The following is a 27448-nucleotide window of genomic DNA, read 5'->3' as shown; positions in this document are numbered from 1 at the left end:
AAGCAAAAAGGACTCCATTTGACAATCTGTAGCGTATCCCACCGAATCGTGGGTGAGTGTTTCTGTAACCACGGCAACCCTAGCATCACAGGGTGGACAGCCTTCTCCAACACTAGAAAAGCTATCTCCTCCGAATGGATCGCCCTGGTGCGGACTGTAATGGGTGCCGTGGACATATGGACAGGTCCTGGAAGGAGCGTCCCCTGGATAGAGGTAATTCATAATGGGACCTCCCGTCAATGCGTTTGGATTCACAACTGGGAAACTAGGTCCTGCAGGATGAAATTACCTCCGGCTCCGGAATCCAGGAACACCATCGTCTCAAAGGATCCTCCGGGATATTCCAGGGTAACAGGAACAGTAAATTGAGGAGCTGTAGCACAGCCTAAGAGAAGCTCCTCCCGACTTCCTAGGCTGGCGTTTTCTGCACGCTCCTGGCAGCGTGCCAAGAAGTGGCCCTTCTGGCCACAATATAAACACAACTTCAATGAACGGCGACATTGCCTTTCTTCAGCAGAAAGCGGGGCCCATCCCAGCTGCATGGGTTCGCAGGTGGGAGCGTCTGGATGAGAAATCTTGGGAGAGAGCGCAGGTCTCGGACCAGGAGCCGGACTATAGTGAGAGGAGCGCTGCTCCATGGCCCGTTGTTATAGGCGGCGGTCAATGCGGGCAGCCATCTCAATTAGGGCGTTGAGGTCCTCCGGCAGATCTCGAGCTGCAATTTCATCCTTTATGCGTCCGGAGAGGCCTTCCAGGAAGATGGCCTTAAGACTACCATCTTGCCAACCTACTTCCTGGGCTAAAGTCCAAACGTCCATTGCATAATCTGCCAAGGACCGAGCCCCCTGATGAAGTTGTAGCAGGTCAGAGGTAGCTGTGGCTATTCGGGCGGGCTCATCAAAGGCCTGGCGAAAGTTCGTGATGAACTTTTGTAAATCCGTTAGCGAAGAATCATTGTTTTCCCAAAAGGGAGAAGCCCATATTAAGGCTTTCCCATCAAGCAGGGACAGGATATATGCCACTTTCACCGCATCCTAGGGGAACTGCCGAGGCAACAAGGAGAACCGCACAAAACATTGGTTCAGGAAGCCACGGCAGGTCCTTAAATCACCAGCGTAGCAGGAGGGTGCCGGAAGCTGTGTCACTGAAGAGTCTTGGGCCTCGGGTACTGGGTCTGGGGCAGAGGCGGCCTGGGCATCCAATTGGGCCGATAACTCCCCTATTGAACCGGTAAGGACCTCAAGGTACTGCTTTTGATACTGCAGCTGCTGGGCCAACCCAGGCAGGTCCAAGGGAACAGGCGCATCCGCCGAGTCCATGGCCTTGCAATCTGTTATGGAAGTCTCTGTTTAGTGGACCCTTGGGCCGACCTGCTGGAGACTGGGAAGGATGATCAATGTCTCTAATGAATAGCAGGCCGGGAGACAGATGTACAGGCAGGACATAGATGCTCTTCACCCTGGAAGCTGGTACTCCCCCGGGAGGAGCCCGTAGGAGCCCAACCGCTGGGACTTAGGTGAGTAGTGGATCAGGACAGGTAACTGGAACCAGACTAGGACAGTAGCAATACTGTAACTGGGTTCAGGTTCTGGAACCAGGCAGAAACTGTAGCAAGACTCGGGTACTGGAACCAGGCACGAACTGTAGCAAGACTCGGGTACTGGAACCAGGCAGGTACTGTAGCAGGCAAGCAGGAACGGAGCGATGAAACAAGACGAGTCGCTCCAGGGTACAACGCAACAGGGAACCAGGAGGCTAACCTGTTGCAAGGAAAGACTGGAAGACCGCGGCCGGCTTATCAAGGCCGCGGCGTCTGACGTCAGGATTTGGGCGGAGTCAGCTCTGGCGGGAAACGGCCTAGAAAAGCGCCCAAGTGGCGCGCGCACCTAGGAGCAGGGCATCCATGGGAGAGCTTGCAGAGGCGCGGCCCCAGCGGGGACGCTGCCAAACAGGTCGCAAATCAGCCCTCTGGAAGTTCATGTGAACTACCTCGGGCCTAATTTTCAAAACATCTTACGCACACAAGTTCACTTTGAAAATTAACGGGACCATGCGTACCTTAGCATGACGTACGCATGCACATTTACACTTGCTAGAGATCATGTAAATGTCAATGCGAACATTTGGATTCATACTTTCAAAGATCAAAAGTACATGTGTAAATGATTTCCCCATCCCAACTGGGATGGGAAAATCATTTACACACCTGGGAGCAGCTCTTTGCAGTACATGTGAAATCGCTTCTGAACATACTTTACATGTACAGCCCCTTTTATAAAGCCCATTTACACACGTAAATGCTTTTGAAAATGACCTCCAGTAACCCCATAGACTTGTATATTGCCTATCTCAGGCTAAAAAATAAAGGCAAGCCAAGAGTGGCAATTTCGAGCTATTGCTATTGACTCCTTCCCACTCTCCGCATGTCTGGCTTCTGTTAAATCAGTAACAAAAACAAAACAAAACAATACAGCTCAAAAATTGAAAGTGAAGCAGCCCTGGAAGAAAACATAATGGAATTACAATATGTCATCAGTTTTTTTTTGTAACAGGATTTCCAGATTATGTTAAAAAATGGCTCACAAAAATTCAAGAAATGCAAAGAGATCCACCAATATGTGTTTATAATGTATAAGTAGTCAAAAGACCTCAAATACAATTATTTAGTTGACCATCATAATGATTAATACAACGGACAATATACTGTCTCTGCCCACAGTATAATTATTTGCTCATTAGAATCCATGGGTAGTATGTTGTCCGTTGTATTAATCATTTCCTGAGTATACTACAGTAATCACTTTTAAAAGGGTGCTTTTTGTAGAAAGCAGGAGGACATCTTCAGATGCTGCAGAATAGGGAAAAAATGGTTGCAATTCTGAATCAGGATTCTCCAGTTGGAAGGCCAGCAAGAGCTGCAAGACCCAAGGGGAATCATATTTATTTATTTATGTATTTATGTATTTATGTAAGTGTTTATATACCGCTTTTACAAATATAATTTAATCAAAATGGTTTACAATATAAAACATACATAATAAAACCATAATATTAAAACTAATCTACTAAAAAATCAAACAATCATAATAAAAATCATCCATAACTATTAGACATTACATCAAGTGCCTAAATAACACAAGAATGTACATAAATGGATAGGCAAAGGAGGAAGGGCAAGAGGGGAGGGGAACGCAAGAGGGGAGGCGAGCAGGAGGACTGAATGGAATGTAAGGTGTATGACAGATTATGTGTGTTCTGTTACCGGGATTTTGAATGCAAGTTGAAATAAATGAGTTTTTAAGGATTTTTTTAAATTGTCGTGTCAGATATATGACGGAGTGAATTAGGTAAGGAGTTCCAGCGTATTGGTCCGGCCACGGAAAAGCTCTTTTTCGTGTGATATCAAGTCTAGCTAGACAAACTGACGGGATATCTAGAAGGTTTTTTGATAAGGATCTTAAATGCGCGCTGGTTTGTAAATAAGTAAGATGGAACATAACCAGGTTAAGGAAGGATTATAAATAAGGGAATACATTATGATCAGAATTTTATATTGTATTCTAAATTTTATTGGAAGCCACTGGTAAGAATAGAGGATTGGAGTTATATGATTTCTAGGGGACGTGCTTGAAAGTATTTGTGTGGCAGCGTTCTGAACCAATTGTAGTGGGTGAATAGTAGAGTCAGGAAGGCCCAGTTAGAGAGCATTGCAGTAGTCAAGACTGGAAAACACAAGTGATTGAAGGACAGTTTGAAAATTTTGGTGAAACAGCAGGGGGCGAAGATGTTTTAACAGATGGAGTTTGTAAAAAGATTTTTTTTGTAACAGCAGAAATATGTTGTATCATTGACAGATTGGAATTTAACAATATTCCCAAATTGGGTGCATGTTTTACAATAGGAATATATACTCCATTTAAAGAAAGATGAGAGGGGGGATCAGTGGTGGAACTAGAAACTGATGATAAATGAACTATTTCTGTTTTGGAAGGATTTAATTTTAAACAATTGTGGGATAGCCAGGTATTGATGGTGTTTAAGTATAAGATTACCATGGAAAGAGTAGAAGACCATGAGGAGTTGTAAGGAACTAGAAACTGAATATCGTTGGCATAAATTTTAAATTGAATATTTAGAGAGGAAAGAATGTGGCAGAGAGGGAGAGGTAGATATTGAAAAGAATAGGAAATAAAGACGAGCCTTGTGGAACACCAGATGAGATTATGTATTGATCTGATGAATGATTACCAAGGTTAATTTGTTGTGTACGGCCTGACAGGAAAGATGAGAACCAATTTAAAACAGTTGCAGAAATACCAATAGATTGTAGACCTGAAATAAGAATCTGGTGATCTAAAGTGTCAAAAGCCACAGAAGAAAACAATGATAAAGTCTGTACTGGAATCAAAGCCTTGTAGCAAAGTATCAAAAGAAGAAAGAAGAAGAGTCTCTGTAGAATGGCCCTTATGAAAGCCATGCTGTCTTGAGTGCAAAATATCATGATCAGAAAGAAAATCCTATAATTGATGTAATACTACTGATTCTAGTAGTTTCGCTAAAGATGGTAATAGGTCTAAGATTGTTGGGATCTAAGGGATCATTAGATTTGGTTTTTATCGGGGGAATGGAAATTTATTTCAGACTGTCAGGAAACTGGCCAAATTCGAGAGATTGATTTATCATCATGTACTAACGAAGGGCCCTAGGGATTTGAAAAGGGACCCTAAGCATGGATTCACAGTCTATCAATAAACAGTCTGCACAAAATGGGAGCTGTTCCAAAAGCAAAAATATACTTTACTGGAGACAATCAAGAAAGTTTTACAAAAATAGAAAAAATGCAATCTATAGAGTTTCAATAATTTATAATGCAAAATATAGATTCTCAGGCTGTTTGGGCAGTTGCAAAAAAGCTGGGGCTTCTCCTTGTTCACTAAAGGCCTCTGCTTCCTTAGAAATCCACTTGAAATCCTCTTCTTCTGCTTACAAAGTAGACATACCTGGCTGTTGCAGCAGATTCCTGGATAAGTCTCCTATACCTGATGACTGGGCTAGTAACCTTCCTGGACTACTGACTGCAGCTGAGTCCCTCCTGGAAACCATTCCAACTGGTAGAGAGTGCAACTCACTCTCTCACAAGAAAGAGCAGGCAAATTATGCTTCCTCATCTGGGAGTCTGGAACCCACAACCCTTGCTACCTTTCCCATATTCCTCTGGATAATCTCCCCTCTAGTGAACCATGGAGTTACCTTTATAGATTTTGACAAATGACTCACCTTGTAGGACTGTTATGGTTATTGATGTTTGGGTGGATCCTTGGACACTGTGGCAGCTGACCACGCCCACGGGGGCAGTCCCGTGAGGGACCACAGTGTCAGGCTAGACTCTGGACACACACAGATTTGAATCTTTTATTAAACAGTTTTGGAAACCACCAGAGGTGGCAGTAGTGAGTAGTAGATATTCAGCCCGGCTGGGCAGGTCTCCCACAGAACGCTGGAACACCAAATCCTCTGCTAGGCTGTGCTGTAGTGGAAAGAGAATGAGAATTATGAGTACACGATAAGAAGCATTCAGAGTCCCAGGTAGAATTAGAAGCTCAGAGGCAGGGAGAGCAGGCCCTCGAGGAGCGAGTACCTGATTCCCTAGAGCAGAGAGACTCAGTTGTGTTGTACTCACGTAGCAATAACAGAGATTCCACTAGACAAGAGGTCTTGCACCGGAACAGAGGGCAGGCCCTCGAAGAGCAAGTACCTGGTTCCAGAGAAGCAGTACTGTGGAATAGATGGTAGTTGTACTCACAGATGGAAACTGTTAGTGTAGTCTTCCAAGTAGAAGGGTTTGAAGATGCAGGCAGCGACTCAGGGAACATGGGCCCTCAAGGAGCGAGTACCGGTTTCCTGATAGCACCTGAAAGAAGCAGAAGAGGCCCCTGAGGAGCGGGTACCCCGTTAGCAAACTCCGAAGGGTGTAAGAGTTCCAGTTATCTCTGGAGTGGCAGAGCAGCTTTGGTACGGAGAGCGAATCGCATCCGTAGGGTTACTGTTGCTAACTCGATGAGCTAGCAAATACTGTTGGCTTAAATATCCGGGCAGCGTGACGTCATATCAGGGGGATGCCCCTGAGGTTCACGCCAACATGGAAATAAAAATGGTGCCATGCGCGCACGCGCCCTAAGGTACCTTGGAGGAGCATGGCGGGAGGCAGCACCAAAGCCAGTCCGAGGACACCGGAGAGGATGGCAAATAGATGCTGCGGCAGCCAGTAGTCCAAGGTGAGTGGGAGGAGCTGCAAGTAGTGAGAGGTAGGCAGGGCGAAGCCGTCGAATACTGACGGTCGCAACAAGGGTATGGACTCTACTTATCATCCAAAAACAGCTCTACACCCATGGAACTTCTCATTTCTGGAAACATCCTCATTTTGCACAATCAGTGAGGCCAGTTAACCTTACAGGTATAATACCATGAGAGCAAGTTTTAGACTGTCCACTTTGGGACAAAGTCCACTGGTGCTTTTTACTCATGAACTTTTCACCAATTTTTGAAGAGGAAGTACGTGCACACATTCCCTTGGAAACTTGTCACTGGTACAAAGTTCCTGTGGACTTTCACCTGCTTTTTCTGCAGATAGATTTTCTATGGACAGTAATACACATAGAAACATGATGGCAGAAAAAGACAGTACTGCCCAAGTACTCTGCCTATAGACTTGAAAATACAACCTACATGTGTTATTTTCCTTCCCGACCTAAATATGACTCCAGGAATGCCTTCCCTAAATGCAGCTGAAAGGAAGTGCATTGTAGAACAATCAGGCTGATGCAATACTTTGCACAGGCCGCAGCGCACGGCTCAACCCACGATTGGATGCGCGTCCATATCCCCAATGCAAAACGGGGGTTAGTGCATCCAAATCGCGCGTCTAATCACGTGTGTAGGTAATAGCACTCATCACATGCAATTATCTATTCCCCAGATACAAAAAAAAAAATGGGCGCCCAACACACACATTTTTACTTGCCAAAATTAGCACCTGCCCTGAGCAGGCGTTAATTTCTGAGCAGCCCAAAAAGTGTACAGAAAAACAGAAAATACTGCTTTTCTGTCCTTCTTCTGACTTAATTTCGTGGCGATATTAACTCAGAGGAACTAAAAAAGTAGAAAGTTCTGAAAAAATAAATAATAAAAAAGGGTGCCTGCGGTCAGGTTAGGAAAAGCGACACTCAATTCACGAGCGTCCATTTTCCTAACCTGTGGCTGTGCACACGTTGGGAAAGCAGACATTCTAATTGAGCGTCCATTTTCCTAACCGGCTGACAGCCGGGCACCAGCTGCCGAGGAGGTGCTAGGGTGTGCATCGTCTTCTAGCGCCTCCTTTTTACCACAGCAGCCCATTTGCATTTGCATTGGGTGCCCCGGAGAGGTAGATCAGTGTACATTAAGGGAGCAGGCTAAGCGCTCACTTAACGCTCACTGATATTGCGTTGGCCTGATTGTGTGTACTTTTGGATATATTGAGGGAGGGACACTTTCAGGCAGCTCATTTATATGTGGAAATCACTATCTACCTGCAGACATGCCTTTGAAAATTCTCCTATATATTTGTTCCCCTTTTGTGAAACAAAAGAAAAATTTCCTATAAACTGGCCGTTGCATTGTAATATATCTTTGCAGTGACCAGACTCCTTTGTGAACTGACCAAACTAGTTTTACAGGTTAGCAAAGACTTATCTGAAAGCCATTCAACCAGTATAAAGCAGTCAATTTGGAAAAATATACTACAACTCTCGAAAACTATTGACCAGTGAGTAAGCCAGGTTTTTGGGGGGGGGGGAGAGAATCTGGAAAACTGCAGTGATGAAAGAGGAAAGGAAGGGCAGATAAGTCTCTGACACAATGAGCTCTGGTAGTCAGACCAGAGGAGGCTGGAGAGAAACAGGGACCTCTGACAGCAAAGATGGTTTCCACAAATTAGGTTAGTCCAATCAAAATATACTTATTTGTTTACTTTCTTTTATTACATTTATTAATTGCTTCTATAAGCCACTCAAAGGATGTATAAACACAGCAAACATTTAAAATTCCCAACAATAACAACACCATAAAATCTAAAATCACAACATCAAAATGTCAAACATATCAAAGTAATCAAACAACAAAACAAAAAGAGAGGGAAAAGGATCACAATCCAATCATTAAAGTCTAAACAACAATTTTTTGAAAGCAAATGACAATATCATAAAAAACGCTCTTAAATTTTAATCTGCAGCCTCTCGCCACACAATGGGCCGCAAGCTGTGTTCAGCCTACAGAGCGGTGTATGGTATTTAATCATTTATTGTCATTTTGCTAGGTATTATTTCCAATTTTTATGTTTCAAAACCTATTTTAATAAACATAATATTTAAACTAACAAAACGTTTTGCTAAAGTACTTATGAAAAAGCAGTATAATTCCCACATTTGAACTACCCAAAAATTATTAAAATTCCCACATCAAAAATGTTGGAAAAAGAGAATACTTAGCCAAATAGTGAAATGTGAACTAAGCCAAAAAGCTTATAAAGCGCGATTCAGAATTTTCCCGACATGATTCATGTTTCGACTGATATCACAATCTTCCTCAGGGGATTCTATTAAATGTTTTCTTTAAAGGCCAATATTCTTCAACCCTTAAAAACAAAATAAAATAAAATCAAAAACTACAAACTCACAGAAACAAAGGGATATATATGCATAAATTTATAAATTGTGAAGAAGAAAGAAAGAACTTACCCAGACGATAGAACCGTCTCATCCAACTCATTCAAAATATGGCGCCTCCGCGTCTTTGAAAAGAACACTTCCTTCTACCATTTAAATTCTGCCTAATCTTCATACGTCACCGGAAATGCTGACCGAAATCCATTTACAAAACTACTAATCCCATAATACAGAGGGCTAGAAAACCGACCAATCAATTTCTTTGTTTAAGCCCTTCGGGGCTATGGTATCAAAGAAATATATCCATTTCTGTTCTCTTCGTAATAGGTAATTGTCAAAATCACCCCCTCTGTTACTAGGTAACAATTTTTCAATTACCGCAAACCGCAAAACTTCAAAAGAATGGCAACATTGTAAACAATGTTGTACTACTGGTGCCTCAACGCGTTGACGCGTAATGGCACTTTTATGTTCAATCATATGAGTTTTCAAACTACGCATAGTTTTGCCAATGTAGAGTAAAGAGCATGGGCACCACAATCCATAAATTACACCCTTCGATTGACAGTCTGTATAAGACTTAAATCTAAACATATCAAAGTATACATAATAAATCATAATATGATCAAATTTTAAAACCCACCCCTCCAGTTCTATAGACATCCACTCTAAATTCACTCCCCCATCACGCTATAAAACATGTACATTTCACATAACAATTTTACCCTACTGGAAAATTCATTCAAAATAGCCATGCTTTTATAGATTTTCTAAACAGCAAATAATTCTTTTGAACCTGATATGTCCTGGGAAATTTATTCCAGAGGATTGGGGTTATCACTGAGAGTGCTCTAACTTTCACACTTTGTAAGTGAGCTTCTTTCACTAAAAGAATACAGTCGTTCTTCTTGTGAAGATCACAATACCTGATAAATACATTGGCAAAATATTCTTGACCAAATCCATTCAAGGCCTTAAAATAAGAATTTTAAATTGTGCTCGGTTATCAATTGACAGCTAGTGCAATGCTTGCAACAATCTGCTAGCATATTCCTAGCATCCACCAAGAATTCTGGCTGCTGTATTCTAAACTAATTGCAGTCTCCTTAAGCCCACTCAGGGTAGCCCCAAATAGCCTGCAATACAATAGACCAGATGAGATGAAATTAATGAATGAATGACAGCAGTCAGACTTTTGATCAAAGAAAAGCTCTCAGTTGGTGAACCAAATGAAGGTTTCTAAAAAGCTCCTATCTTGTAGTTGAAATATGGGGTTGACAAGACAAATCAAAATCTAGCCACAAGCCCTGATTTTGCACAACATGGGCAAAGGTTAAATGCTAATCATCAACAGTCACCTGGAAAATTAATGGTCTTTCTTCTGTTTAATTACTGATGTGGAGATCCCCATTGAAGTCCTGGGACTTTCCTGAAAAGATGACCCAGATTATAGTTTCAGTTTCAGTAAGTTTATTGGTAGCTGTGATCAGGCAGTCATCAGATGGGAATGCAGAGTGCCACCCTTGCTCAGGGACAATTTATCAGGTTTTCACTTCTTTGTTCTTAGTTTCAGCAAGGGTCGTTTTCCATTACCTCAAGGTGGCTGAGCAAAGCATATGTTTTCTTCCTCCTCCTGGCATTTCATACCAGATGCTACTTATGGTTCAGAGAAGCCTACTGAATGTAATCATCTAATTGCACATCTGTGCTGCATGGGATTGATTGCATGCACTCACTGGCTGTCCTTGATATGAATGGCTTAATGTGCTGATCATGTACTCTTTTTGTCACTGGTGCTAGGGGAGGTCAGGTTCAGCTATAGCAAGTCATGACCAGATTCTTTTTCTAGAGTGCTACTGCTAAAGACATAGCTTTGTCTTGGTTTGATAGTTTTATGGCCCAGCTCTGCTCTATATGTTTACAATTACAGTTGAATTGAAATTCTTTGTTTGTAAAGTGGGATTGTTCATATTATTTTCCATATGTTATGTTTCTGAGCCAAAGCACCAAATATCTGCATAGATTTCCTGAACTGTAGATAAGTCTGCTCCTGTGCAAATAGGTCATCAATCAGGTCAAGCTCCAAACTATAATGGGAGATCCAGGGGACTGGGTTTGTGCTAATGAGATGTCAATGTAAGGGTACAGGTGGGCTCAGACGTATATCATCTTTTCACATGGATCACTGTGGTTCTTAGTTTGTTTTTTTTCTACTAGATGTTTGTGTGCAATAATGAAAACATGGCATTAATATTTTTGTAAATATAACCTGGACAAACCTAAAACTCTGAAATGTCTAAGGCAAAATATTAAACTGATCACTAGGGCCAGCCTGACGGGTTAGTGGCAGTGCTGTGTCTTATCATGTGAAGGGTCCCTGTTTTAATTCCTGGATTAGGTGTTCCCTACCCTGGTCAGATAGGCATACTGTGTTCACGGGGTTGGGTTCAAGAGCCATGGGCACCAATAAGCATGACACCTGGTGGCTGAATTTAGATCCCATGATATAGATGTGCATGGCTCTTGTCATTTGGTCATTGCTGCAATGACCAAACAAGGGTGGGTGTATTAAAACAGCCGAAAATTCCTTGGCTAATTGCAAATAAAGGCTCATGGCACCAGGATCCCAGCACTGGTTCCAATTGAGTTGGAAGAAGTAGGAGAAAGGAGGAACCATGGACCAAAAACAAAACAAAACTGCTCACTAAAATGTAAAATCCAGTATATTCCTCACATTTACCCTCTCAATCACTTTTATTGGTGATCTGGAAGCAAAAGAGTAGACTCTGGTGAATGCTTGAATTAGTAAATGTGGGCAAAAGACACAGCAGAAAGACATTGAGAAACAATATTGAAACACTCCCATGAGAATCTTGTATTATAAGGCTGAGGTATACTGCAGGCACGGTTACCTTCTCCCCAAAGTTACTATAAAAAAAAATCTATTGCATAACTTCTGCTTTCATCTGGGGCTCAGGACTGATTAGCAATAGCAAGTACAGTGTTTCCCCACCCCACCCCTCCTACTGATATTTGAAGCTAGCAAAAATGTTTTTTTTATCATCTCTTTCTTAATATTACAGGAGTGGTAGTGATGGATGGATGGACTGTCGTATCATATCTGCTACTGCATAGCATTTCCTAATGAAGTAAGGCTATTACAGAACATTTAAAACGTAAGTCTAAGGGGTTTATGGAACCTAGAAGGAAAATGGTAATTCAGGATGGTACTGTCTCTTGAACTAAGACATAGGATCTTATGTCTTTTATGATTATAGACATCATGAAAATGTAGTTTTTCCTAAGACTTTAAAAGTTATGGAAATCTTTAATTTGCATTCACTTTTAATTCTAAATACTTACTTTTTAAAGTTATGTTTTTAAGATGCAGGCTCCTACTGGAAGGAATTCCTGTTGGTAAGTGTGAGAAACAAAATGTTTCCATACATGTATTTTGTCATTTATGTTGTATCTTAGCTGTAGCACCTTATGAGAGCATGATTGGGTACAGCTGAATGACATAGTCTAGATGGTACATAAGCAAGATGGAACTAGTTTTGCAACAGGTTACAGCTGATGCAGAAGTTCCAAGTTGTAAAACTGGATATTGAAACCAATCGACTTGACGAAAGCTTAAGCCACAGTCGTGTAACTGCAATACCACATTCACACATATCTGATACCATGATGGTTACCCCAGGAAAACACATTAATAGCATTGGTATTGGTATTGCTGTGTACTGCCATACAGAAGGCCATCCCCAGTTTGATTTTGAGTTGGGCCTTTTGCATCCCTGGCTAGGAGGGGATAGGCAGAGGGAGTTGTGGACCTTGCTTAAGAGTGACACCTGGTAATGAGATTCAAGGCTGATTGCAGGGTTCTGGAGAGAGCCCAGGTGCAAAAAAAAAACAAAAGTCTGGTTTTGATTGAGCAGGAAGGAATTGCTAGGTCAAAAAATATAACTGTCGGTCATATAACACTGTCCGTATACACAGTGCTGTACAACGTAAGCCACATGGTTACAACGTCCCTTCCCAAAAGAGCTTACCATCTGAACTTAGGCAGCCAGGTCACGATCACATAATGAGGGGTGTGAGTATTTATCTATTTACAAAGACTTTTATACCACATACTGTATAAAAAGGTCAAAGTCCTTTACTGTAAAATACTCCACAATTTTAAAAACATACTAAACATATTACTAAAAATAACAAACATATTCCTTACTGCAACAAAAAAGAATTTGGCTTTACCTATCATAAAATAGTAGTAATAATATCCACCTATGTTAACTTTCATATTTCTGTTTAAAAAGCCACGTTGATAGGGCCTTTTGAAAAGCTTTACCCTCTGAACTTAGACATATTTCTTTTGGCATGGTGTTCCACAAAGCTGGTCCCGCAACTGAAAACGCTTCTGTGTAGGGTCTGTGGGTTCATAGCTCTCTTTGCTAACCATAGATGAGTTGGAGGGATTTCCCCACAGATACAAAATGAGAAAAAACCCTTTAGTACATCTGACCCCATATTTTCACTTCAGCTAAGCATAGATCAGTTTTATAATAGCATTAAAGCACTCCAAGGTATGTATGATTGCTCTGCAGTTACAAATCACAGCTGTTTGGCATTTCTAATCTCATAACACACCTGAAGTATGTAATCTACAAGTACAGTGTAACATCCACATCAGTAATTAAACAGAAGAAAGACCATTACATTTCCAGGTGACTGAGTTTTGCAGTTCAAAAACATGGCCTTTGTTGAAATGGGGAAGTACCAGGAGGAAGAACTAGAAGGCTGGGAGAACATGAGAGATGTGGAACAACAGTGGGCCAAACTAAAAGGAGCAATTACCAAGGCAACTAATCTATATCGGGCCGATGCAGTAGAGTGTGCTCAGGTTAGCCCCCATTTGGCCGCACGTTTTCCACGCACTATTTTTACCCCTTATACAGTAAGGGGCAATAGCGCGTGGAAAACGCGTGCCAACCCCCCTGAAACTAATAGCGCCCGCAACATGCAAATGCATGTTGATGGGCCTATTAGTCATTCCCGTGCAATACAGAAAGTAAAATGTGCAGTGAAGCCGCACATTTTACTTTCAGAAATTAACGCCTGCCAAAGACAGGCGTTAATTTCATCTGGCACCGGGAAAGTGTACAGAAAAGCAGAAAAACTGCTTTTCTGTACACCCTCCAACTTCATATCATAGCGATATTAAGTCGGAGGCCCCAAAAATTAAAAAAAATCAAAAATTAAAAAAAAAAAAAATTAAAAATCTGCCCGTGGCCCACAGGTTGGAAGATGGATGCTCAAGTTTGCCGGCGTCCATTTTTGTGAACCCGTGGCTATCAGTGGGTTCGAGAACCGACTCCGGTAAAATTGAGCGTCAGCTGTCAAACCCGCTGACAGCCGCCGCTTCTGTCAAAAAGGAGGCGCTAGGGACTCGCTAGTGTCCCTAGCACCTCCTTTTACTGTGGGCCCTAATTTGCATATTGGCCGATACTGAATCGCATGCCCAGGACACTGGCCTGTGCACGTGTCGGGAGAGCGGGCACTCGCCGGCTCTCCCGCGACTTTTACTGTATCGGCCCGTATGTTAGAAAAGTAAAGAAAAGCAAGAGAAAAATGAAACCTATCTGGTTCTCAAAAGAGGTGGCTGATAAAATAAAAGCTAAAAGAACAGTGTTTAAGAAATATAAAGGATCCAAAAGGGAGGATCACAAGGAAGAATATCTGGTGGAACTGAGGGAGACAAAGAAAGTAATCAAGACGGCAAAAAGTTCAAGAGTTACCTAGTCGCGCACGTGCATGGGCCACCTTTGTACACGTCATGGCGGGAACCTCGGGGGTATCCCCTCTGGATGACTTCATCTACCTGCTGTACTTAAGCTGACTGGCCCTACACTTCTATGAGTTAGCAAGGAGTTCCCTCGTTGCTGAATTCCGCTCTATTCTTGGACTTCCAGACTCTGCACTTGACGTGAGACGCTCCAGGTTCCTGCTTCTCGGGGGCCCTTTCTCGTCTTCAGCTATCTGCTCTTCGGAGGGCTTTCTGTCTTGGACTTCGATCCCCTCCCCGGGATCTCTCCTGAAACTGTCTACTGTGAGTAGTGTTCTGCTACGGACTTCATCTATACCGAACCTCCTTGTGGGATCTGCTTTGGTGTACCCCGTGCCTTGGTCACTACCTCTTCATCCCCAGTAGGAGTCACTCCGGAATACCTTGTGCTGCAGGTCCTTACTATACTATTGTTACAGGATTCCCTCGGGGTCCTTGCACCTCAGACTTCCATCTCTTCACTGCTACATAGACATCTCTTTGGCGTACCCCACTCTGCCGGCCACTACCGAAGCTACTCATCTGAGTTACAGCCTCACTACAGAGAGACTTCCTGGCATACTTCACTCTACGGGCCACTACTGGATCTTCTCATTGGAGGTACCATCACAGGGGTATCCCCCTCTACTCTGAACTGTACTTCTGCACCTCCCGCTTAGCGGGCTGTGTTTTTCTTCTTTATTAATAAAGAATCTGTTCCACAGCTGTGTCGGATACCACTGAGACCATGCCTACCGACGGTGAGGCTCACAGGGCTCCTCCCTGTGGGCGGAGACATCTATCACCTCGGCCCAGGATTCACATTCTTACAAAATTATAACACAAGGGATAGAATGTGTCTTTAAATGTCCAAAACCTTCAAACTGTAGATGAGAAGGAGGTGCGTACATCATGCCTTTACCTTTATAGACCTTCACTACTTCATTTCAGACATCAGGTGATATTTTATGGCATTTATCAAGTTGTATCAGGTAGTTATTGGATGGCAGGAGGCAGGGCAAGGCAAGGGAGAATGGTGGCTCTATAGGTTATAAATACACCCATTATAAAACAGGTATCGTAGACTTCATGGGTAGAGCAGTGCTCCAAAACAGGAATTTGATTTAATGACTGGAAAAGGAACAGTGTGCAAATCCAAGGCTCTCATGCTAAACTTTCAAAAGGGAAACTTTGATAAAATGAGAAAAATTGTTAGAAAAAAACTGAAAGGAGCAGCTACAAAAGTAAAAAATGTCCAAGAGGCGTGGTCATTGTTAAAAAATACCATTCTAGAAGCACAGTCCAGATGTATTCCACACATTAAGAAAGGTGGAAAGAAGGCAAAACGATTACCGGCATGGTTAAAAGGGGAGGTGAAAGAAGCTATTTTAGCCAAAAGATCTTCATTCAAAAATTGGAAGAAGGATCCAACAGAAGAAAATAGGATAAAGCATAAACATTGGCAAGTTAAATGTAAGACATTGATAAGACAGGCTAAGAGAGAATTTGAAAAGAAGTTGGCTGTAGAGGCAAAAACTCACAGTAAAAACTTTTTTAAATATATCCGAAGCAGAAAGCCTGTGAGGGAGTCAGTTGGACCGTTAGATGATCGAGGGTTAAAGGGGCACTTAGAGAAGATAAGGCCATCGCGGAAAGATTAAATGATTTCTTTGCTTCGGTGTTTACTGAAGAGGATGTTGGGGAGGTACCCGTAATGGAGAAGGTTTTCATGGGTAATGATTCAGATGGACTGAATCAAATCACGGTGAACCTAGAAGATGTGGTAGGCCTGATTGACAAACTGAAGAGTAGTAAATCACCTGGACCGGATGGTATACACCCCAGAGTTCTGAAGGAACTAAAAAATGAAATTTCAGACCTATTAGTAAAAATTTGTAACTTATCATTAAAATCATCCATTGTACCTGAAGACTGGAGGATAGCAAATGTAACCCCAATATTTAAAAAGGGCTCCAGGGGCGATCTGGGAAACTACAGACCAGTTAGCCTGACTTCAGTGCCAGGAAAAATAGTGGAAAGTGTTCTAAACATCAAAATCACAGAACATATAGAAAGACATGGTTTAATGGAACAAAGTCAGCATGGCTTTACCCAGGGCAAGTCTTGCCTCACAAATCTGCTTCACTTTTTTGAAGGAGTTAATAAACATGTGGATAAAGGTGAACTGGTAGATATAGTATACTTGGATTTTCAGAAGGCGTTTGACAAAGTTCCTCATGAGAGGCTTCTAGGAAAAGTAAAAAGTCATGGGATAGGTGGCGATGTCCTTTCGTGGATTGCAAACTGGCTAAAAGACAGGAAACAGAGAGTAGGATTAAATGGGCAATTTTCTCAGTGGAAGGGAGTGGACAGTGGAGTGCCTCAGGGATCTGTATTGGGACCCTTACTGTTCAATATATTTATAAATGATCTGGAAAGAAATACGACGAGTGAGATAATCAAATTTGCAGATGACACAAAATTGTGCAGAGTAGTTAAATCACAAGCAGATTGTGATAAATTGCAGGAAGACCTTGTTAGACTGGAAAATTGGGCATCCAAATGGCAGATGAAATTTAATGTGGATAAGTGCAAGGTGATGCATATAGGGAAAAATAACCCATGCTATAATTACACGATGTTGGGTTCCATATTAGGTGTTACACGATGTTGGGTTCCATATTAGGTGCTACAACCCAAGAAAGAGATCTAGGTGTCATAGTGGATAACACATTGAAATCGTCGGTTCAGTGTGCTGCGGCAGTCAAAAAAGCAAACAGAATGTTGGGAATTATTAGAAAAGGAATGATGAATAAAACGGAAAATGTCATAATGCCTCTGTATCGCTCCATGGTGAGACCGCACCTTGAATACTGTGTACAATTCTGGTCGCCGCATCTCAAAAAAGATATAATTGCGATGGAGAAGGTACAGAGAAGGGCTACCAAAATGATAAGGAGAATGGAACAACTCCCCTATGAGGAAAGACTAAAGAGGTTAGGACTTTTCAGCTTGGAGAAGAGACGACTGAGGGGGGATATGATAGAGGTGTTTAAAATCATGAGAGGTCTAGAACGGGTAGATGTGAATCGGTTATTTACTCTTTCGGATAGTAGAAGGACTAGGGGACACTCCATGAAGTTAGCATGGGGCACATTTAAAACTAATCGGAGAAAGTTCTTTTTTACTCAACGCACAATTAAACTCTGGAATTTGTTGCCAGAGAATGTGGTTTGTGCAGTTAGTATAGCTGTGTTTAAAAAAGGATTGGATAAGTTCTTGGAGGAGAAGTCCATTACCTGCTATTAAGTTCACTTAGAGAATAGCCACTGCCATTAGCAATGGTTACATGGAATAGACTTAGTTTTTGGGTACTTGCCAGGTTCTTATGGCCTGGATTGGCCACTGTTGGAAACAGGATGCTGGGCTTGATGGACCCTTGGTCTGACCCAGTATGGCATTTTCTTATGTTCTTATGTTCTAATACTGCTTGGGGGAATTTTGCATGATGCTGTATGGAACAGCCCAGTGACCCCGGGGACTGCAGGCAAGGGAAACTGGCCTTGGATTCATTGGCAACATGAGTAAATGCTAATATTAGGTCTTATGTTAACAGCCTTACAAGAATGATATACGCATGATATACACTGTATGGCAAGATTTATTTCTGTCTAGGAAACAATAATCTGTTCATTTTGGAGGATGTTTCCTCATTCAGAATTAGCTTGGGCATGCAGAGCTGGCTCCAGATCTGAACACATTGCCAGCCAAAGAGTATTAGCAGGTTTGTTTCCCTTTCCAGTAGGCTAGTGATTACTTGTTAAGGGTTCTCTGTTGCATTAGGGAAAATTACAGAACATAGTGCCTGCAAGCTTCAGCTGGGAAGGACTCTGCCCTGAATGTTAGGAATGTAAGTACAAACATATTTTCAATGAGATCTAAAACAAAGGACAGCCACTTGTAATCAAAAATAAATTATAAAAATTATCTCAGGAACCGCACCCCCTATCCTATTCAGATTCCTTTATAGATTCATTGTGGGATGCTTTCTCTTCATACTCATGAAAAAAGAAATAAGAGATTTTGTTTAAAAAGCAAATTCTATGCCTTCACCCATCCCCTAAACAAAGAAGGCTGTATGATTATTCAAAATATTTACACACAGCATGGGCTCAATTTTCAAAAGAGAGCAAAACAAATTCTTGAGCAAATGACCTGCTTGTGTGCTTATTTTGGCTGTGCATGTACGTACTTGTAGTAGGTTCACAATTATTAAATTCTGACAGGCACATGCTTTAATAAAACTGCCTCATTAGCTGCTGTTCCTTTTGGAATATAGCCTGGCATCCCTAAGCCCATCCATTTGGGGTCACTGTTGCATAAGAACTGGTACTCTCTCTCTCCCATGGGCTCTGAATGCTGCCTCCCCAGTTACAGAGGCATTTTATAAAGATTAGAAAGAGTCACTTTGATTCAAGAATATAAGAAGTTTGTTTCTCACAAGCCCAAATCAGTGACAGAAAAAACCCTCAAAACGTAATGACATTAGAAATAAGATAATCGCCTTTCCAAAGGGGAACTAGTAAGTTTCTTTCTCCAGATAGTCCTTAAAATTTGCCTTTTCATTTTTGATCAGAAGAATTTCGCCTCCAACTGCCTCCAACCAGTCGAAGAATAATCTGTTGCACAGCAGTTTATGTGAGTTTGAAAGCAGGAAAATCCTTTCAAAACAGTGATGTCATTGAGCATGCAGCCATGTGATCCGTTAAGATAGCACAACATGAAAAAGCAAGAAAAATACAATCAGTTTTGAGATTTAGTGTTCTTAGCATTCATGCTAACCATGTTGTTGATGCTGCTATGGTGTAAGCACGTTGGAAAGAAGGCACTTGCTGTTTCAGATTATGAAAAAAAAATATATGTGTACCTTTTGTGTGCAGTAGATGAGATAGAACATGCTAATGAACTAAATTGCCACTTGTATTCTTCTACCTCAGCAATTGTTTCTGAGATGGGAAGCTGTGGAAAGTTATTTAACTGAAAAGGTGAAACTGAGGAGTGGCTCTAGAATCCAGCACTGTGCAAGCCACCCAGTTCATAGCTGTCGAATGTCAACAGAATAGACACATGCTCCCAGTCAAATATTTATTTATTTATTTATTTATTTATTTAGGATTTTTATATACCGACATTCTTGATACAAATATCAAATCAAGTTGGTTTCCATAGAACAAAACTGTTGCGGTTAAGGCGTTACATTAAACAGGCGTTACATAAAACAGGGTTTCTGAACATAAGAACATAAATATTAAATATTAAATAGACAACAATAACTCGTCAAAATAACGTGAATAAATGTAGGGATTAGCTAAGAAGGAGGGTAGGCTATATAGGGATATACAGGTAACAGAACAGTGTTGATGGGCATATATAAGAGTAATGCATGAGCTAAAGAACTGATGCATCAAAGCAAGTGGGCTGTCCAGATAAGGCGTGGTCGGGCCTTGAGGGGATATAGGCGGTCGAGGAAATAATAGAGGGCTATTTTGCTCTTTGACCGGTGTCGGAGTGTTCCTGTGATTCTGGATAAGCTTGTCGGAAGAGCCACGTTTTTAGGTTTTTCTTGAAAGTTAGATGACATGTCTCTTGGCGTACATCCGGCGGTAATGAGTTCCAGAGGGTGGGCCCGGCTGTGGAGAGTGCTCGTTTTGTTAGTGAAGTTTTGATCGGAGGAGCATATAAGGAACCTTTGTAGTTGTATCTGATAGGCCTTTGTGATGTGTGAGGGCGGAGTTGCGAGTTTAGATTTAGGTGGGCGATGCCCATAATATCCTTGTGGATCATTGATAATGACTTGAAGGTAATTCTGGCTTTTATAGGAAGCCAGTGAAGGCTGTGAAGAATTGGTGTGATGTGGGCTCTTTTGTTCGTGTTGGTGAGTAACCTCGCCGCGGCGTTCTGCATAATCTGTAGGGGTTTTGTAGATAAGACCGGAAGACCTAGCAGTAGAGAGTTGCAGTAGTCTAACTTAGACAGAATTATAGACTGGACTACTAGACGGAAGTCACTGAAGTGGAGGAGTGGTTTCAGATTTTTTAGCACTTGAAGTTTGAAATAACATTCTTTAGTTGTGTTGATAACGAAGGATTTAAGGTTGAATTGGTTGTCAAGACGCACCCCTAAATCTCTGACGGAAGGGGAGTGGTTAAGAGTGTATTTTCACGAGGACTGCATATTTTTAATCAGTCATGCAGAGATATTTTTTAAAATGTCATCATGATTTAATGCAATGATGCATGATTTTCCTTAATTTCTGTGATTTTGATTTATAACAAAACTGTTAGCAAAAGTTTTTGTTACCTCAAGCTCTTATTTTACTTTCCACATTTTTCCTAATGGTCTGAAAAGATGTCATTATTATTTATTTTAAAGATACTGTTATTATGCTGTTATTTTTAAATGATTTTTTTAAAAATTGTGTGTGTGTGTTCAAACTGAGGCTGATATTCAGAAAAGTGGCGAATGGATAGCTTATTGCTCCTCTCCTCCAGGGTATACATATATAAGTCCTTCAGTCTCATCTCACATGACTTTTGATACAAACCATACACCATTTTGGTTGCCTTTCTCTGGACTGCTTTTATGCTGTCTTTATCCTTTTGAAATATGGTCTTCAGAACTGAATACAGTACTCCAGATGAGGCTTTGCTAATGACCTGTACAGTGCTTTATCACCTCCTTTTTCCTGCTGGTTATGCCTCTCTATATGAAGCCTGGCATCCCTCTAGCTTTAGTCAGCGCCTTGACACCCAGCTTTGCTACCTTGGATCATTAAACACTATCACCCCAAGGTCTTTCTCCCCTGGTCTATGCACATCAGTGTCTCACTCTCATCATGTACAGCACCTTTGGATTACTGCACCCCAAATGCAAGTCTATGCACTTCCTGCCAAACCTCTGACCACTCTTCAAGTGTTCTTAGATCAATTACTTGGCAAAATTTAGCGGGATAGCCTTAAGTTTAAGCCCTGCCCCACAATATCTCTTTTGTATTGAAAAGCTTTAGCTGCATATTCAGATAATGGCTTATCTGGCTAAAAATTATGGGGTTGATATTAAAAGCAGTGCACATGCGACTATGTGCACGGTTCCAGGCGTGCACATGGACATGCCGATTTTATAACATGCTTGCGCCGTCGTGCACGTGTTATAAAATCCGATGGCCGTGTGCACATGTGTGCTGGATTTTAAAATCCATTCGTGCACGTGCAGGAGGCGCATGCAGGGAGGGGAATTTTTGCAGAATACGTGCAGCGACGCAATTGGGCCTCCCCCAGGTCCCTCCCAGTCCACTTCAATTAAGGAACGGACTGGGAGGGAACTTCCCTACTCCCCTACCTACCTAACCTTCCTCCCTCTTCCACTCTCCTCCCCACCCCCTAAACCTAGCCTAACTATCCCCACATTTTTTATTGTAGTACTTACTGCTCCTATGGAGCAGAAGTAATCTCCACACACCTGCCGGCTGCCGCTGTGCACTTCCCTGGGACAGTGTCGAATGGCGCTGTCCCGTCCCGTCCTCCCACCCCGCCCCTTTGGAGAGGCCTGCCACTTCGGAGCATACCGGGGCTTACACGCGTGGTCCCTGCAATTTACGAGCATAACCAATTTAAAATTTACTTGTATCTGAACAGCATGGGGGGGGGGGGGGGCGGAAGGTAGAGGATATTTAAACCTCAGCTTAGGTGTTTTCTTCCTGGCAACTGATATTTATGACTTTTGTGGATTTTTCTGTAGCTTTCTATGACCTCTGACATATTTACCATGACTTTCTCTCTTTCTCTGAGCCGCAAAATATGGTAGCAGTGTTTTTGGTCCTATTGCGGCCACAACGCGGGGGAAATAGGTGTAGTTATTTCCTGTGATAAAACACATTATCACGTGCGATAAAAGTTTTTTTTTTGCACATGATAATGTGTTATTGCATGCGTTAACTGCTGAACATTACCATAAACCCCACCCTAACTCCTCCCACGCGAATAACTAATGCATAATTTGCATATCAATGTGCATTGTGATAATTAACACGCACAGTAAGGCCCTAACGCAGGCGTTAAGCCCTTATGGCAAAATGATACATGACCCTACTAGTTTGGTAATAATTCTGTGCCAGGGGTCATGCCCCAGTGCTCCTTCTTGAGACCTAAATTCATCCACTAGGTGTTATCCTTGAGCACAAACAGATGGAGGATTTTGCCACTTTTGGTGCTTTCAGCCCCCTGTTTCCTGTAAGAGTCCATAATGGGGTAGCAGAAGGCAGCAACTCTTAGCCATCCTGCTGCCCCTAAGTACAGGCATACTGGGTGATTATTGCCCTTGAGCAATGACAAACGCTCCATGGGGCTGTGAACACTGTCTCTGAGACATCCCCAGCCTTAGTCAACCCAGGGAGAGGAAAACTTGGTGTGGGGATTGAACGAGGGACCTTCCACATACCATGCATAGCACTTGCCACTTGGCCAACCCTTAACTGTGCTCTCATAATGACAGAACTATAAAGCAAATTACAAAATGCTCAACTAACATTTCATTTTGAAAATGCAAAGATAATGTGGGTGCTGTGTTAGGACAAGTAGAACTAGGTTAGAATAAGTGAGTTGTAGGTGATACTTTTTTTATTGGATGAGTAATACATTTTTCCCTTCCTTTGGAAAGCAGGGCTCTGTTTAGCAAGTCAGTGCAAAATGTGCACAATATTGTTTGTTTTCAAAGCTGTAAAGAGTTGAAAAGTAAAAGGAAGGGGTTGTATTTAGAGAAGAGAGACAAACAAAGAAGCAGCAGACTTTACATACCTTAGAAAACTAGAGATGCAAATTAATTTCAAATTAATGTGTTTTTTGAAATGAAAATGGAACGAACCAAAAATAGATTTACCTGAAAATTTTCAGATAGTTTTAGTTTGTTACTTAAAAAGAAAGGAGTCTCCTCATGCTCTCGGCTGCTGCCTGACCTGACTGGAGGCTCCTTGGGTTCCTTCAGGTCCCCAATACCCATACAAATAAGCTGGGATCTCTCCAGGCTCCCCCAACCTCCTGCAATTAAGCTGGGGTCTCGCTGGGCCCATCCATTCCCCCACCATCCAAGCAAATAATCCAGGCCCCTCTGCCCCCCTGCAAATAAGCGAAGGTTGTGGCCTTCCCATCTTCCATTTACCCCTTCCATGGGGATCTTCACTTCAGAAAGGCCAAGAGAGATCTCCAATTGCTCCTGCCTCATTGGCTCCCATCTAAAAATGGCACGGCTTCATGGCCACCAGCACCTCAGCCATCTTTTCTCCAAGCTGAAGAGTCCTAACCTCTTTAGCCTTTCCTTATAGGAGAATTGTTCCATCCCCTTAATCATTTTGGTTGTCCTTCTCTGTACCTTTTCTAATTCTGCTATATCTTTCTTGAGGTGTGGTGACTAGAACTGCACACAATACTCAAGATGAGGTTGCACCATAGAAAAATACAGAGATATTATGATATTCTCTGTTTTATTCTCCATTCCTTTCCTAATAATTCCTCACCTTCTCTTTGCTCTCTTGGCTGCTGCTGCACACTGAGCAGAACATTTCAATGTGTTTATCAATAGTGACACCTAGATCCTTTTCCTGAGTGGTGACTCTTAATGTGAAACCTTGTATTTTGTAACTATATAATTTGGGTTACTCTTCCCTAAGTGCACCACTTTGCACTTGTCCACATTAAATTTCATTTGCCATTTACATGTCCAGTCTCCCAATTTTGCAAGGTCCTCTTGCAATTTCTCATAATCTTCTTGTGATTTAACAACTTTAAATAATTTTGTGTCATCAGCAAATTTGATCACTTCACTTGTTGTCCCCATTTCCAGGTCATTTATAAATATATTAAAAAGTAGTGGTCCCAGAGCAGATCCCTCAGGCACTCCACTCTTCAACTTTTTCCATTGGGAAAATTTACCATTTAGCCCTACTCTCTGTTCTTTGTCTTTTAACCATTTCCCAGTTCACAATAGGACACTGACCCCATCCCATGATTTTTTAATTTCCTAAGAAGTCTCTTGTCAAATGCTTTCTGGAAATCCAGATACACTATGGCTCACCTTTTATACACATGTTTATTTACGCCCTCAAAAACCTGTTGTAGATTGGTGAGGCTTGGCTAAATCCATGTTGGCTTTGTCCCATTAAACTATGCTTATCTATATGTTGAAGAATTTTGTTTTTTAAGATAGTTTCCATCATTTTGCCTGGCATAGTAATATGCCCATAAAGCTTGTTTTAAGGTCATATTGCTTTACAGCTGTATTACTTTAGGACCACAAAGCAATGTGGCACCGATTGGTCCTGAGGCTAATTTTTAAAGGGGAGCCAGCAGGGCAGAAGTGACTGGGGATCACTTCTGCACCTTTCTGCAGTGATTAATTCCAGGGAAGGGATAAATGGGGAGGTCCCAGCCCCTTCTTGTTTGCAGAGGGGAGGGGGAGGGGGCAGCAGGAAGCAGGCCGCGATGCAGGTTGTGGGCAAATGTAGGGGCCCAGAGAGATCCCAGCTTATTTGTGGAGGATGGAGGAGCATGAAGGGGCCCCAGTCAGGTCAGCCAATAGTAATTTTGGTTCAATTTTTTTTTTAATGTAATGTTTATTTTGATTCAGCAAATAAACCAAACTGAAATAAACATTAAACAAACTAAAACATGAATAATACCCTACCCCTGAAACAAAAAAAGAAACAAAATGAAAGTTTTCTCCCTGCACATCTTTGTTAGGGAAACCTAACAAAGAATCCACATGGAAATATTCAAAACAGAAATATTTTATCAATATATTTCCAAAGCAGTTACAAGTTCAGCTGGAAAACCTGATACTGATTAGGATTTTTAAGCACAGGTAAAATAGCAAGGTGAGCAATTCTCTATACGCATGCCTGCTATGGCCCAAAATTGAAGACCTACCTTGACGTTAACATTTTAATGTAAACGCTGCCTTGCAACATCTCCCATGTTAACTGGCTCTTTCACTTCAGACTGTTTACCATGGGAAAATTCTCTCTCCCCCCCACCAAAGTTGAAGGCCCCCAGTGGTCTGATCATCCCCCCAGTGGTCTGATCATCCCCCCAGTGGCCTGATCATCCCCCCATAAATTCCACCACACATAACACTCATGACAGGGACTTGGCTTCCCCAACATCGGAAACCAATCCTCAACCTCAGCCCCTTCCAATGACATGTCCCTTACCTTTCTCCAATTTTCTGCAGCTTCTGACAAGGCCTATCGCTAACTGGGGCAGGGAAGAGCAAACCTCCTTTCCCCCTCACTCTTGGCAACTTTATAAATGGCGCTGGCTCAGTTCTCGTGACCCTTGAGCTTGGTCTTCATGCTGAGGACAGGTTTCTGATGTTGGAGCCACTGAGCCCCTATCATGTATGTGTGAGTCATGATATTACAGACACCAAGCTCCCCTCATCACGAGTGTTGTGTATGTATGCAGGAGGTAATGAAGGTAACTAAGCCCTTTGAATTTGCATGCTGAGTAGAGGAATCTGGACTGCTAGGGGCTGTCTGTGTAGACCCAGAGGGAATGAAGTCCTCTAAGCTACCTGAATGGTTAATTCTGGGGATTTTGTGATCAATTGTATGTAGGTGAATTGCATGTGTGCACTTTGGCAACATTTTGGTTTTTTGGCAATTCAGTGTGCAAATACAATTTTAGCATATGCCCTTAAAAATGTGTAACAGTGAACTTTAGTGCCTAGGCCCTGTTGTCCTATAACTGCTATTTATTTATTTATTTGTATGCCTCTCTCATCTTTCTTATCTTTCCATAAACACAACCTCTGGAGTCCATCCTTTAATTTTCAGCTTAATAAACAAATACTGTTGTTGTAACGAGGCCCATTGCTGGGTTGACTAGTGCCCCAGGCATGTCCCTGGTGGTGGTAGTGGTGGGGTGGACAAGTCCCACTGAATCTTTAGCTTGCTGTCTGCTGATGAAGCCGGCTGGGGTCCTGCTCTGATGAGGCGGCTGCCTTGTTGTGGGAGATCTGAAGGCTGTACCTCTGTTGTCACCATAGCAGCAGCATGGAGTACTGGTGCTCAGCCCCCCCCCCCTATTAAGGTGCAGTGGCTCCCGGGCTATTTACTCTTTAAACCACCCCCTTCTAACAGCATTGGTTATAACCCAACCAACAATTTAGTTAAAAAGTCAGACATAATCATACGTAGCTCATTGTATACTGAACTGATGAGGGGAGCACAGCTCTTGAAAGCTAGTCACAAATGCATTGTTAGTTTTAGACAAAAGTGTTACCTATAGCTTGTTTATTGAGCTACATTTCCATGCAAACTGAAAAGAAGACACTTAAAGCAGTATTACTATTAAATGTAGCTATGGCCTCTATTAAGGAGCAGGTAAATCAATTGATGCTGTAATAATCAGAACCCTATGCTAGCAATCAGCCTGATACATTACAGATACAAAGGTATAATCGAGGTAATAAACTGCAAATTTGGTAATTTGAAGACATTAATTAGCATTGTTATTAAAATATAAAACTACTTGAAAATAAATTAGGATCTTTCTTAAATATAGCAAGGATACATACAGTCCATCTATCATTAAAATACTGAAAATGACATCTCCTGACAGTGCTTAAAAAGAGAATTTATGTCTTAAATATTGCAAGAGGAAACAATTGCAGTATTATATTTCCAAGGTCTACCGCTGCTGTCTGAAATTTCCTTTTGCCTCTGCAACTTAATTGACTTTTGCTTTTATAAGCTGCAGTTTCACTCAGTTTATAACCATATAAAAAGCACTCAGCTTTCAAGTCATTATCTCATAATTTCCATGCAAAGTAACAATCTTTTCTTTTTTTTTTTTTTTTGGATGACCTTGCTAGT

The 27448-nt window shown here is 41.9% G+C and overlaps 1 long non-coding RNA gene across 1 annotated transcript in view; it reads left to right on the top strand.

Annotated features, from left to right (window-relative positions):
* Nucleotides 1-27448, top strand: part of LOC115099349 — a 234455-nt gene that overhangs the window by 121593 nt on the left and 85414 nt on the right. The window contains exon 3 of the long non-coding RNA XR_003858752.1: nucleotides 11786-11878. This is a non-coding gene — a long non-coding RNA (uncharacterized LOC115099349). The remainder of the gene's footprint in view (nucleotides 1-11785; nucleotides 11879-27448) is intronic.

Source organism: Rhinatrema bivittatum, chromosome 9 (assembly GCF_901001135.1).
Source record: "Rhinatrema bivittatum chromosome 9, aRhiBiv1.1, whole genome shotgun sequence".
Lineage (NCBI taxonomy): Eukaryota > Metazoa > Chordata > Amphibia > Gymnophiona > Rhinatrematidae > Rhinatrema > Rhinatrema bivittatum.
Note: the sequence above shows the minus strand (reverse complement) of the source record. Positions and strands in the feature narration are given on the sequence as shown.